This window comes from Hyaena hyaena, unplaced genomic scaffold, assembly GCF_003009895.1.
Source record: "Hyaena hyaena isolate Hyena2069 unplaced genomic scaffold, ASM300989v1 scaffold_1932, whole genome shotgun sequence".
NCBI lineage: Eukaryota > Metazoa > Chordata > Mammalia > Carnivora > Hyaenidae > Hyaena > Hyaena hyaena.
In genome coordinates, this window is record NW_024082548.1 from 25,275 (window position 1) to 37,287 (window position 12,013).

Here is a 12,013-nt window from a genome sequence, read left to right on the forward strand (position 1 = left end):
CATGTCAAAATCATTTTGAGTGTCTTGATAAGATATCAGTGAAACAGGAAAAGATTACCCGTGTGTCATTCCAAAATGAACTCAACGAAGTCGAGTTGTATCTATGTGTACAAAAAGGAACGGGTGGTCACCATGACTAAGTCTCTGGTTTTCACATGTTTGGTTAACCTAAGTACAGAACAGGCAGACTTCCAAATTTTGACCATGACTGGCCACTTAACTTTATCAAAATATTTTTTCCTGACTTGTAATATAAATCGCTAACTTTGGGGTTAGAGGTGCTGACCCCCTCCCAGGCACTGTGGTTTTTACATGTTCACTGAGCCAGCAATGCTGTGAGACAGATTTTCCCATTACCCCCACTTTATGGATGGAAAGACTATGTCAGAGAGGTTAAGTAACTTGCCCTAAACCACTTGCCTGATAAGGACAGGACTCCACATCTAAAGAGTGGGCCAGAGTTATGCCCTTTGCCTGCATACTGTATGAGCTCTCTAACAGGCAAAGCATTTCTTCCCTTCAGGGAGAAGCCAACAGACCTGGGTTCCACTTTTGGTTCTAACAATTCAAATGGTCGTGATAATTAAGGTCCTGCTTCCCAGCAGCCCTCATTTTCCCTCTTCTTGAAAATGAGGAGGTTGGGGGCACCTGGGTGGCTTAGTCAGTTGAGCATCCAACTTCGACTCAGGTCATAATCTCATGGCTCATGAACTCAAGCCCCCCATTGGGCTCTCTGCTGTCAGCACAAAACCTACTTCAGATCCTTTGTCTTTCTCTCTCTTTGTCCCTCCCCTGCACTTGCGTGCTCTCTCTCAAAAATAAATAAACATTTTAAAAATTTTTAATAAAATGAGGGGATTGGACTACAGGATCTCTGAGTTTCCCCCAGGAGGATTCCTTATGAGTCTGTTTTAAAGCAGGGACACCTGGGTGTCTCAGTCAGTTAAGCATCTGACTCTTGATTTTGGCTTAGGTCATGATCTCACAATTGTGAGATCAAGCCCTGAGTCTGGCCCTGTGCTTAGCACAGAGCCTGCTTGGGATTCTCTCTCTCTTTGCTGCTCCCTCTTTCATGCTCTCTCTCAAAATAAATAAATAAACATTTAAAAAAATGAAGTTGAAGCAGTAAGAAACCAAAGGGCATCTTCCAAGAGAGAAGGCTCCTATCATTCCTGGCTGGTCTCTGCACCATCAGCAGTGAATTAAGTGTAGTGCTGTTCTTTAGACAGCCACTTGAGATTCGTTGCATTTCTTTCTTACATCTGTTCAGAATCCAAAATGACCATCCAGGCATTCTTTCATTCTGCAAATATTTATCAAGAGACTATTATGTTCCAGGCAGCACGCCAGGAAGGGTGGTGTAACAAAGATCCAGACACGGTCTTCATACTTGGGCAGGTCACAGTCTAGCGGGGAAGACAGTGTTGTAAATACTAAGATTCAGCTCCAGTTCCGTACTGTGTGTGCAGGAGGTGGTCTGAAAGAATGTGCTACTGGAGGCTGGAGGGTGAGAACCTCCCACTGACAGACAGGGAGAATGGGTGATTTAAGCAGAGGGGAAGTCCTTGAGTCAAGAAGCAAAAATGCCTAATAGTTGGAGTGTGAAATGGGGGAGGGCTAGGAGGGAGTCAGGAGAAGAGCCACAGAGCCCACAGGAGCCACCTCACGGAAGCTCAGTAAGCCACAAGAAGGAATTGGCCTTCAGTCTGTGGGTAATGGGGAGGCTTATGCAGCAAGAAAGTGTCTGTCATGGGTTGAATTGTGTCCCTCAAAAAAGATACATTGGAGTCCTAATATCCAGTATCTCATAATATGACCTTATTTGGAGATACGGTCTTTAAAGAGGTAATCAAGTTAAAATGAAGTCATTAGGATGGATCTTAATCCAATATGACTGATGTCCTCATGAAAAGAAGACATTTGGACACTGGAACACACATGCATAAGGGAAAACAAAGAGACCAAGAGAGAAGACCATTATCCACAGGCCAAGGAGAAAGGCATAGCCCCCAGAAGGAGCCAACCCAACCAACTCTTTGATGGTGGACTTCTAGCCCCCAGAACCAAGACAAAATATATTTCCATGGTTTTAAGCTACCCAGTTTGTGCGACTTTGTTACAGCAGCCCTAGGAAGCTAGCCCAGGCTTTAGCCTGAAGAGTTAGGGGATCACATTTTTATTGTTAAAAGAACACTGGATTCAGTGCAGAGAATGGATGGCGGACGGAGTGTCAAGAGGGGCTGTGAGATGGGAACAATACTGCAAAAATCTAGGCAGAAATGATGGCTTTCACCAGAGTGCCAGTGGTATGGGTTGCAAGATTCAAGAGATGTTTATGACGTAAAACAGGGAGATCCCTAGAGAAACAGAGCCCGTGCTGATGGGCACTAGATAGAAAAAAAAAAAATGGAAAAATGATTCTGATTCCAGCAACACCGTCTTCCTGCATGCTCTGAGCCCCAACCCCCTCTGTTGTCACAGCCAGAAGACCTTTCCTTCCTGCTCTGTATTTGGTCGAGCCCGCCTCTCCTTCCCGGCCACCAGCTTCTTCTTTATCAGACATTTCCCAGTCAGCCCCATGATGTTTATTGCGCTTGTGGCTTACAAACTGCTTCCACATGCATCTTCCTCACTTTTCTCTTGAGAGCAGGCTTTATTTTGTCTTATGTATGAGAAGAGTGAAACAGAGCAGGGAGGGAATTTTGACCAGGACACACTGTGACTAGTAGGGCCATGATTCAAACCCACACCTTCTTTCCCTGCATCCCGAGTTTGTTTTCCTGTGCCCTGCTACAGCTTCATGATCACCGCCCCCAGTCAACACGGGATTTTAGGGAGATCATGTCTCCAACAATTACAGTAAAGGACTCCATGCAACATTGATTTTGAAAGTGGATCAGTTACTAGAAAAAGGATGTTGGGGGTAGAAAATGTCTACAATGGAAAAAAACCCTCTTCAGCCCATTTATTTTTGGCATAAACTTGTTGAAGCTTTGCTAAAGTGTGAGGAGGTAGCGTTTGGTGTTTAAGACCATCCTTGTTGAGATCCAGGCTCTGGATCCTGGGAGCTGCATGATCTTAAAAAAAGTACTCAACACTTTAACCTCAATTTCCTTATCTGTTAAAAGGGAATACTGTTGATAGGCAGCTCAGAGTTGTTTTGAGTAATGTACATATTTAGCTCAGTGCCTTATACATAGTAACAGCTTGATATGTCTTAGGCATAACTGTTATTATTTGCCTTAATTGCATACTCATTTCCAAATCCTAAAAGCACACAAAAATAGTTCTCTCTCAAAGCCTCAAAAATTCAGGTGAAGGGTGGTCAAACAGTGAAAAATCAAAGGCTGAGAGATGTGCAAAGAATACAGAATAATTGCTTTCAAGAGCATCTCAGAACACCTGACAGAGAAGAGGATTTTGGCAGGAAGAAACAAAACAAGTGGAGAAGGATGAAACAAAGATGAGCTAAGAAGGTTTTTCCTGTCCCCATATTACAGATGAGGACATCAAGAATCAAAGTTAGGTAATCAGTACCAGACCACACTCCCAGAAAACGAAGGAACTGATTTCAAAATGTGTACTCTTAGCAGAGACACCACACTAAGCTCATTGCTTTCCAGTGCACCTGTCACTACACCTGTAGCATTTTATTGTGCTTATTTATTTAAAAATTTCTTTCCCACTAAACTATAACCACCTTAAGATTAGGAATCGAGAATGACAGATCTTTGTACTCTCAGTACAAAGTTCAGTCCTAAGTAATTGAGTTTCCAGTGAGCACTTAATGCAATGGTGTTGAATAATTGTGAAGCCATAAATCCCCAGTGTCTAAGACTGTTCTAATAAATAGGTTCATATATAATAGAGGTTTTTGACAGTTTTTAATGAAATGTTGTCTCTGAAATGGGACTATAAACACCGCATCATGTCAGCATTCATGTTATTTACCTGATTCACTTAGGTATTTGGGTTTTGTTGTTGTTGTTTATTTACTTTGTTTTGTTTGCAAGGATAGTAGAGAAATGAGCCTCAACCTAACATATCTGAATAAGTATTTATGGGGAGCTGGAGAAATATGCATCACTGAGGTCCACCTAGGATTCTTTCTGAGGAAATCCTCTCTCTGATGTCCCTGCATTTAACACAGGTTAACCTTTTGTATTGTTCAATGCCTTTTTGTGGAAAGGAAGGAAGACAGAATCATGAGCAATTTATAGGAACCCTTGGGGAGATGGGAATAAATTGGAACTTGTTGAATTGAAAATTCTGTAATTTTCCATATTCACTGGCACATGCAGGATTATGGAGAGGGTCAACAAAACCGGCAGTGTCTCCAAGTTCATCTTCCTGGGACTGTCCTCCCAGCCTGAGGACCAGAAGCCACTCTTTGCCCTGTTCTTCATCATGTACATGGTCACTCTGGTGGGAAATATGCTTATCATCCTGGCCATCCGCTCTGACACTCAGCTCCAGACACCTATATATTTTTTCCCCAGCGTCTTATCCTTCATTGATGTTTGCTACACAACAACCATTGTTCCCGAGATGCTGGTGAACTTCCTGTTAGGGAAGAAGTCCATCTCCTATGCTCAGCGTATGACCCAGATGTATTTCTTTTTGGCTTTTGGCAACACAGAAAGCTATCTCTTGGCTGCCATGTCCATTGACCGCTTGGTGGCCATCTGTGACCCTTTCCACTATGTCACCACCATGAGATACCACTGCTGTGTCCTGCTGCTGGCCTTCTCCTGCTCCTTCTCTGACCTCCATTCCCTCTTACTAGTTCTCCTGATAAACCATCTCACCTTCTGTGACTCCAGTGTTATCCCCCACTTCTGTGACATCAACCCTCTGCTGAAATTGTCCTACTCCTCCACATTTGTCAATGAAATTGTAATTAACACAGAAGATAGATATCCCTGGTGACCCCCTTTATATGTGTTATCTCTTCTGTCCGGATCCTCATTGCTGCTCTTACAATCCCCTCAACATCGGAGAAGCACAAAGCTTTCTCTACCTGTGGCTCCCACCTGACCATGGTGACCCTCTTTTATGGAAGCATTGTTTATGTTTATTTCCGACCCCTGTCCAGCTATACCATCAAAAACAGGGTGCAACAGTCATCTACACAGTTCTGTCCTCCATGCTGAACCCTTTTATCTACAGCCTGAGGAACAAAGACATGAAGCGAGGCCTGAGGAAGCTGATGGGTAGGAGGTCCCAGGCAGCACTTTGGTGAGCATGCTCAGGAGCAAGTCGTCTTTGAGCCCTCATTTCTGCTGATTCTTGGTGTATGTATCAAGCTACTAGAAGTTAGCATACCTAAGCTGAGTGTGTGGGAAATTTTGTAAGTGACGAGACTAGAATATTGTACCAAGTCTTATATATTCATAATATTTTATATTTATCTTATTTATTTTATATTTATCTTATAATAATAATAATAATAAATCTTATTATATACCCAAAAATCAAAGCCACCTCTTTAGGGCCCCCTTACTGACCCAAGGTCTTTGTACCTATTTCTCATTCCCTTACTATCATTCCTTTTTCCTATTCACTCCTTGCAAGTGCAGCTAAAAACTTCTCACTAATTTTTCTTGACTAGATTTCTCCTTGTCAATAACTCTGAGTTCCCAGGGTGCCTGGGTGGCTCAGTCAGTTAAACATCTGACTCTTGGTCTCAGCTCAGGTCATGATCTCACCATTTATGAGATCGAGCCCCACATCAGGCTCACAGCCTGGAGCCTGCTTGGGATTCTCTCTCTCAAAATAAATGAATAAACATTAAAAAAAAATCTGGATACAAAATGAACATACAGAAATTGGTTGCATTTTTTAAAAAATATTTTTATTTATTTCTAGGAGAGAGAGAGAGAGACCACGTGAGCAGCGGAAGGTCAGAGAGAGAGGGAGACACAGACTCTGAAATAGGCTGCAGGCTCTGAGCTGGCAGTCAGCACAGAGACCGACGCAGGGCTCAAACCCACGAACCGTGAGATCATGACCTAAGCGGAAGTCGGACGCTTAAGCAACTAAGCCACCCAGGCGCACCAATCGGTTGCATTTTTATACACCAACAATGAAGCAACAGAAAGAGAAATCAAGAAACTGATCCCATTCACAATTGCACACACACACACACAAACAAAACCATAAAATACTTAGGAATAAACCTAACCATTGATATAAGAGATCTGCATGATGAAAACTATAGAAAACTTATGAAGGTTGGGGCGCCTGGGTGGCTTAGTCGGTTAGGCGTCCGACTTTCGCTTAGGTCATGATCTCGCGGTTCGTGGGTTCGTGCCCCGCGACGGGCTCTGTGCTGACTGCCAGCTCAGAGCCTGGAGCCTGTTTCAGTCTGTGACTCCCTCTCTCTCTGACCCTCCCCTGCTCACGCTGTCTCTCTCTCTCTCTCCTAGAAATAAATAAAAAAACATTTAAAAAAATTTAAAAAAAAAAAAGAAAACTTATGAAGGAAATTGAAGAAGTCACAAAGAAATGGAAAAACATTCCATGCTCATGGATTGGAAGAATAAATATAGTTAAAATGTCATTACTACCCAGAGCAATCTACCCATTCAATGCAATCCCAATCAAAATTGCACCAGCATACTTCTCAAAACGAGAACAAACTATCCTAAAATTTGTATGGAACCACATAAGACCCTGAGTAGCCAAAGTAATATTGAAGAAGAAAACCAAAACGGGAGGCATCACCATCCCAGACTTTAGCCTCTACTACAAAGCTGTCATCATCAAGATAGTATGGTATTGGCACAAAAACAGACACATAGACCAATGGAATAGGATTGAGAACTCAGAATTGGGCCCAAATTCATGTACAGCCAACTAATCTTTGACAAAACAGGAAAGAGTATCCAATGGAACAAAAAGACAGCCTCTTTAACAGATGGTGCTGGGAGAACTTGACAACAACATGCAGAAGAATGAAACTAGATCATTTTCTCACACCATACACAAAAATAAACTCAAAATGGATAAAGGGCCTGAACTTGAGACAGGAAACCATCAACACCCTAGAGGAGAAAGCAGGAAACAACCTCCTTGACCTCCACTGCAGCAATTCCTTACTTGACACATCCCCAAAGGCAAGGGAATCAAGAGCAAAAATGAACTATTGGGACCTCATCAACATAAAAACCTTCTGCACAGTAAAGGAGAACGATCCATAAAACTAATGGACAACCGATGGAATAGGAAAAGATAGTTGCAAATGACATAACAGATAAAGGGCTAGTATCCAAAATCTATGAGGAACCCACCAAACTCCACACCCGAAAACCAAACAATCCAGTGAAGAAATGGGCAGAAGATATGAACAGACACTTCTCCAAAGAGGACATCCAGATGGCCAACAGACACATGAAATGATGCTCAGCATCCCTCCTCATCAGGGAAATACAAATCAAAACCACACTGAGATACCACTTTGTGCCAGTCAGAGTGGCTAAAATGAGGAAATCAGAGGACTCCAGATGCTGGCGAGGATGTGGAGAAATGGACACCCTCCTTCACTGTTGGTGGGAATGTAAACTGGTGCAACCTCTCTGGAAAACAGTGTGGAGGTTCCTCAAAAAATTAACACTAGAACTCCCCTATGACCCAGCAATAGCATTGCTGGGAATTTCCCCAAGGGATTCAGGAATGCTGATGCATAGGGGCACATGTACCCCAATGTTCATTGTAGTACTCTCAACAATAGCCAAACATGGAAAGAACCTAAGAGTCCATCAACGGGCAAATGGATCAAGAAGATATGGCTTATCTATACAATGGAATACTACATGGCAATGAGAAAGAATGAAATCTGGCCATGTGTAGCAACATGGATGGAACTTGAGGGTGTTATGCTGAGCTAAATAAGTCAGGCAGAGAAGGACAGATACCATATGTTTGCACATACAGGAGGATTAGGAGGAACTTAATGGAGGATCATGGGGGAGAAGAAGGGGAAAAATAGTGGGGGAGAGGGAGAGAGGCAAACCATGAGAGACTCTTGAATGCTGAGAACAAGCTGAGGGCTGATGGGGGTGAGAGAGAGGGGAAGCAGGCGATGGGCATGGAGGAGGGCACTTGTGGGGATGAGCACTGGGTGTTATATGGAAACCAACTTGACAATAAACTATTAAAAATAAATAAATAAATAAAATGGGCTAAGAATAGTTGTCCCTAAGGGTTGCAATAAAGATTTAAGCTAATGAATGCAACCAACACATAGCAATAAATTGTTCAGTAAATTAAAAAAAAAAAGAAATATCTTCAATTAGATCTGGTACATATATACAATGGAATATTACTCAGCCATAAAAAATATGAACTCTTACTATTTACAGTGATGTGGATGGAGCTAAAGAGTATAATGCTAAGTGAAATAAATCAGTCAGAGGAAGACAGATACAATATGATTTCACTCATATGTGGAATTTAAGAAACAAAACAAACGGGCAAAGAGAAAAATAGAGGGGGAAACAGAAAGACAAACCAAAAAACAGGCTCTTAACTATAGAGAAAAAACTGATGGTTACCAGAGAGAAGATGAGTGGGTAATGGGTTAAATTGGTGATGGTGCCTAAGGAGTGCACTTGTTGCAATGGGCACTGAATGTTGTATGGAAGTGCTGAATCACTATGTTGTACACCTGAGGCTAATATTACACTGTATGTTAACTGAGATTTAAATAAAGAGTTTAAAAAATCTTCAATTAGTTATTCAACCTTCAGTAATTTCAATGTCCCTGAATTTACTTAAGGTGATTGTGTGTGCATGTGTGTGTGTGTTGTGTGTGTGTGACAGGTGCATGTGCATTTTGTCTTACCCATAACATTAGGAACTCCCCAACAGCAGAGACAGTTTTTGCACACAAAGCAGAGAATAGATAAGATCTGCTTCCTTTTTTGAAATCTCTCTTGGTAGTGTCTTGGGTCCTGAACATAGTATAGAATCAAGCGTTGGCCCTAAGGAGCTGATTGACTTAACAACTTAGGTCCAGCATTCCAGATGAACATCCATGTGCAATGGAACTGATGTCTACTTATTTGTGTCTTCCCTGGCTTCCTTCCTTTTGTCCCTCTGACAGCTTTTGATCCATCTCCTCTTCCTGAGCACCTTTTTGGTGTCATTCACCCTGGAAGTACCTATATTTCTGACATCATTACTATCCATCGGTCTATTTTCTAAGGTGAGAAAAATATTTCTCTGTTATGAGGTTTATTCTGAGTAGCTTTTGAAGACAGAACTAGACCCAATATTTGTAAGACTTGGGAAAGTAATTTCCAACATACTATAAGGAAAGAAACTCAAAAGTCAGAGTTATTGAAAGGTGATATCTGCCCTCACTGGAGAAGGGTAGTGCAAAGGCAGTTTATATATCAAACTGGATTTGAGCTAGGTGATATTCAAGGTCACTTCCAATTCAGATGAATCATTTAATATTAATGAGTTTCAAATTCCTCGTGTCCAAAACTGACAACAGTAATATTTTGTATAAAGGTATATGTCCAAGTAAGACTGACTGTAGAGCATGTCCTAGATTTAGACATTTTGTCTTAATTTTATTGGGCCATAGGGCTTAAAAGAAACATCACACTCTCAATTACCTTGGGAAGATTCCAGTGGCAAGAAATAAAAATTCAGAATGGGGTAGAAAATTAGATATTATAAGTGAACATCTAAGAGTAGAAAGATTAAGCATCATTATCTGATGTGAATGCTGCTTTCCTGGTCTCAATCTTTTCCTCCATGAGAAGAGTGTTTAGTTAAGGCACTGTCTCACTTTTTTTCCCACTCTGTTTCAGTTTCTATCCCAGGGAAGATGAGTGTCTTATCTGAATGATGTGAGAAGCACATATTTTGCATGTATCAAAGCAAAAATTGCACCAGGCAAAGCGAAACAGGCAAGGAAGACCTTTTTTATTTATTTAAATTCAACGTAGTCAACATACAGTGTAGTATTGGTTTCATGAGTAGAAACCAGTGATTCATCGCTTACATATAACACCCAGTGCTCATCCCAACAAGTGTCCTCCTTAATGCCCATCACCCATTTAGCCCGTCCTCCCACCCACCTCCCATTCAGCAAACTTTAGTTTGTTCTCTTTAAGAGTCTCTAATGGTTTGCCTCCCTTTCTGTTTTTATCTTATTTTTCCTTCCCTTCTCCTATGTTCGTCTGCTGCATTTCTTAAATTCCACATCTGAGTGAAATCATATGATGTCTTTCTCTGACTTATTTCGTTTAGCATAATACATTCTCATTCCATCCATATTATTACAAATGGCAAAATTTCATTCTTCTTGGTCACCAAGTGGTATTCCATTTTATATATGTGTATATATATACATGCCACATCTTCTTTATCTATTCATCAATCAATGGACATTTGGGCTCTTTCCATAATTTGGCTATTGTTGATAATGCTGCTATAAACATTGGTGTGCATATGCCCCTTCAAATCAGAATTTTTGTATCCTTTGGATAAATACCAAGTAGTGCAATTTCTGAGTCATAGGGTTATTTTTTTTTTTCATTTTTTGAGGAACTGCCATACTGTTTTCTAGAGTGGCTACACGAGTTTCCATTCCCACCAACAGTGAAAAAGTGTTCCCTTTTCTCCGTATCCTCGCCAACATCTGTTGTATCCTGAGTTATTAATTTTAATCATTCCGACAGGTGTGAGGTCATATCTTATTGTGGTTTTCATTTGTATTTCTCTGATGATGAGTGATGTTGAGCATCTTTCCATGTGTCTGTTAGCCATCTGGATGTCTTCTTTGGAAAAGTGTCTATTCATGTCTCCGGCCAATTTCTTCATTGGATTATTTATTTTGGGGGTGTTGTGTTTGATAAGTTTTTATAGATTTTTGAATACTAATCCTTTATCCAATATCTCATTAGCAAATATCTTCTTCCATTCTGTCAGTTGCCTTTTAGTTTTATTTTATTTTTTTAACAAATAGTTTATTGTCAAGTTGGTTTCCATATAACACCCAGTGCTCATCCCCACAAGTGCCCTCCTCCATGCCCATCACCCCCTTCCGCACGCCACACCCATGAGTCCTCAGTTTGTTCTCAGCATTCAAGAATCTCTCATGGTTTGCCTCTCTCCCTCTCCCCCACTATTTTTCCCCTTCTTCTCCCCCATGGTCCTCTGTTAAGTTCCTCCTAATCCTCCAATACGTGCAAACATATGGTATCTGTCCTTCTCTGCCTGACTTATTTAGCTCAGCATAACACCCTCAAGTTCCATCCATGTTGCTACACATGGCCAGATTTCATTCTTTCTCATTGCCATGTAGTATTCCATGGTATAGATAAACCACATCTTCTTGATCCATTCATCCGTTGAAAGACACTTAGGTTCTTTCCATGTTTTGGCTATTGTTGAGAGTGCTACAATGAACATTGGGGTACATGTGCCCCTATGCATCAGCATTCCTGAATCCCTTGGGGAAATTCCTAGCAATGCTATTGCTGGGTCATAGGGGAGTTCTAGTGTTAATTTTTTGAGGAACCTGCACACTGTTTTCCAGAGGGGCTGTACCAGTTTACATTCCCACCAACAGTGTGGGAGGGTGGCCATTTCTCCACATCCTCGCCAGCATCTACAGTACTCTGATTTGCTCATTTTAGCCACTCTGACTGGCGCAAAGTGGTATCTCAGTGTGGTTTTGATTTGTATTTCCCTGATGAGGAGGGATGCTGAGCATCATTTCATGTGTCTGTTGGCCATCTGGATGTCCTCTTTGGAGAAGTGTCTGTTCATATCTTCTGCCCATTTCTTCACTGGATAGTTTGTTTTTCCGGTGTGGAGTTTGATGAGTTCCTTATAGATTTTGGATATTGATCCTTTATCTGATATGTCATTTGCAACTATCTTTTCCCATTCCGTCGGTTGCCTATTAGTTTTATGGATTGTTTCCTTTGCCGTACAGAAGCTTTTAATCTTGATGAGGTCCCAATAGTTCATTTTTGCTCTTGATTCCCTT

At 41.3% G+C, this 12,013-nt stretch overlaps 1 pseudogene; it reads left to right on the top strand.

The window, feature by feature from the left end:
• Positions 1 to 4,305: 4,305 nt before the first annotated feature.
• On the top strand, positions 4,306 to 5,242 carry LOC120226940 (annotated as a pseudogene).
• Positions 5,243 to 12,013: the final 6,771 nt, after the last annotated feature.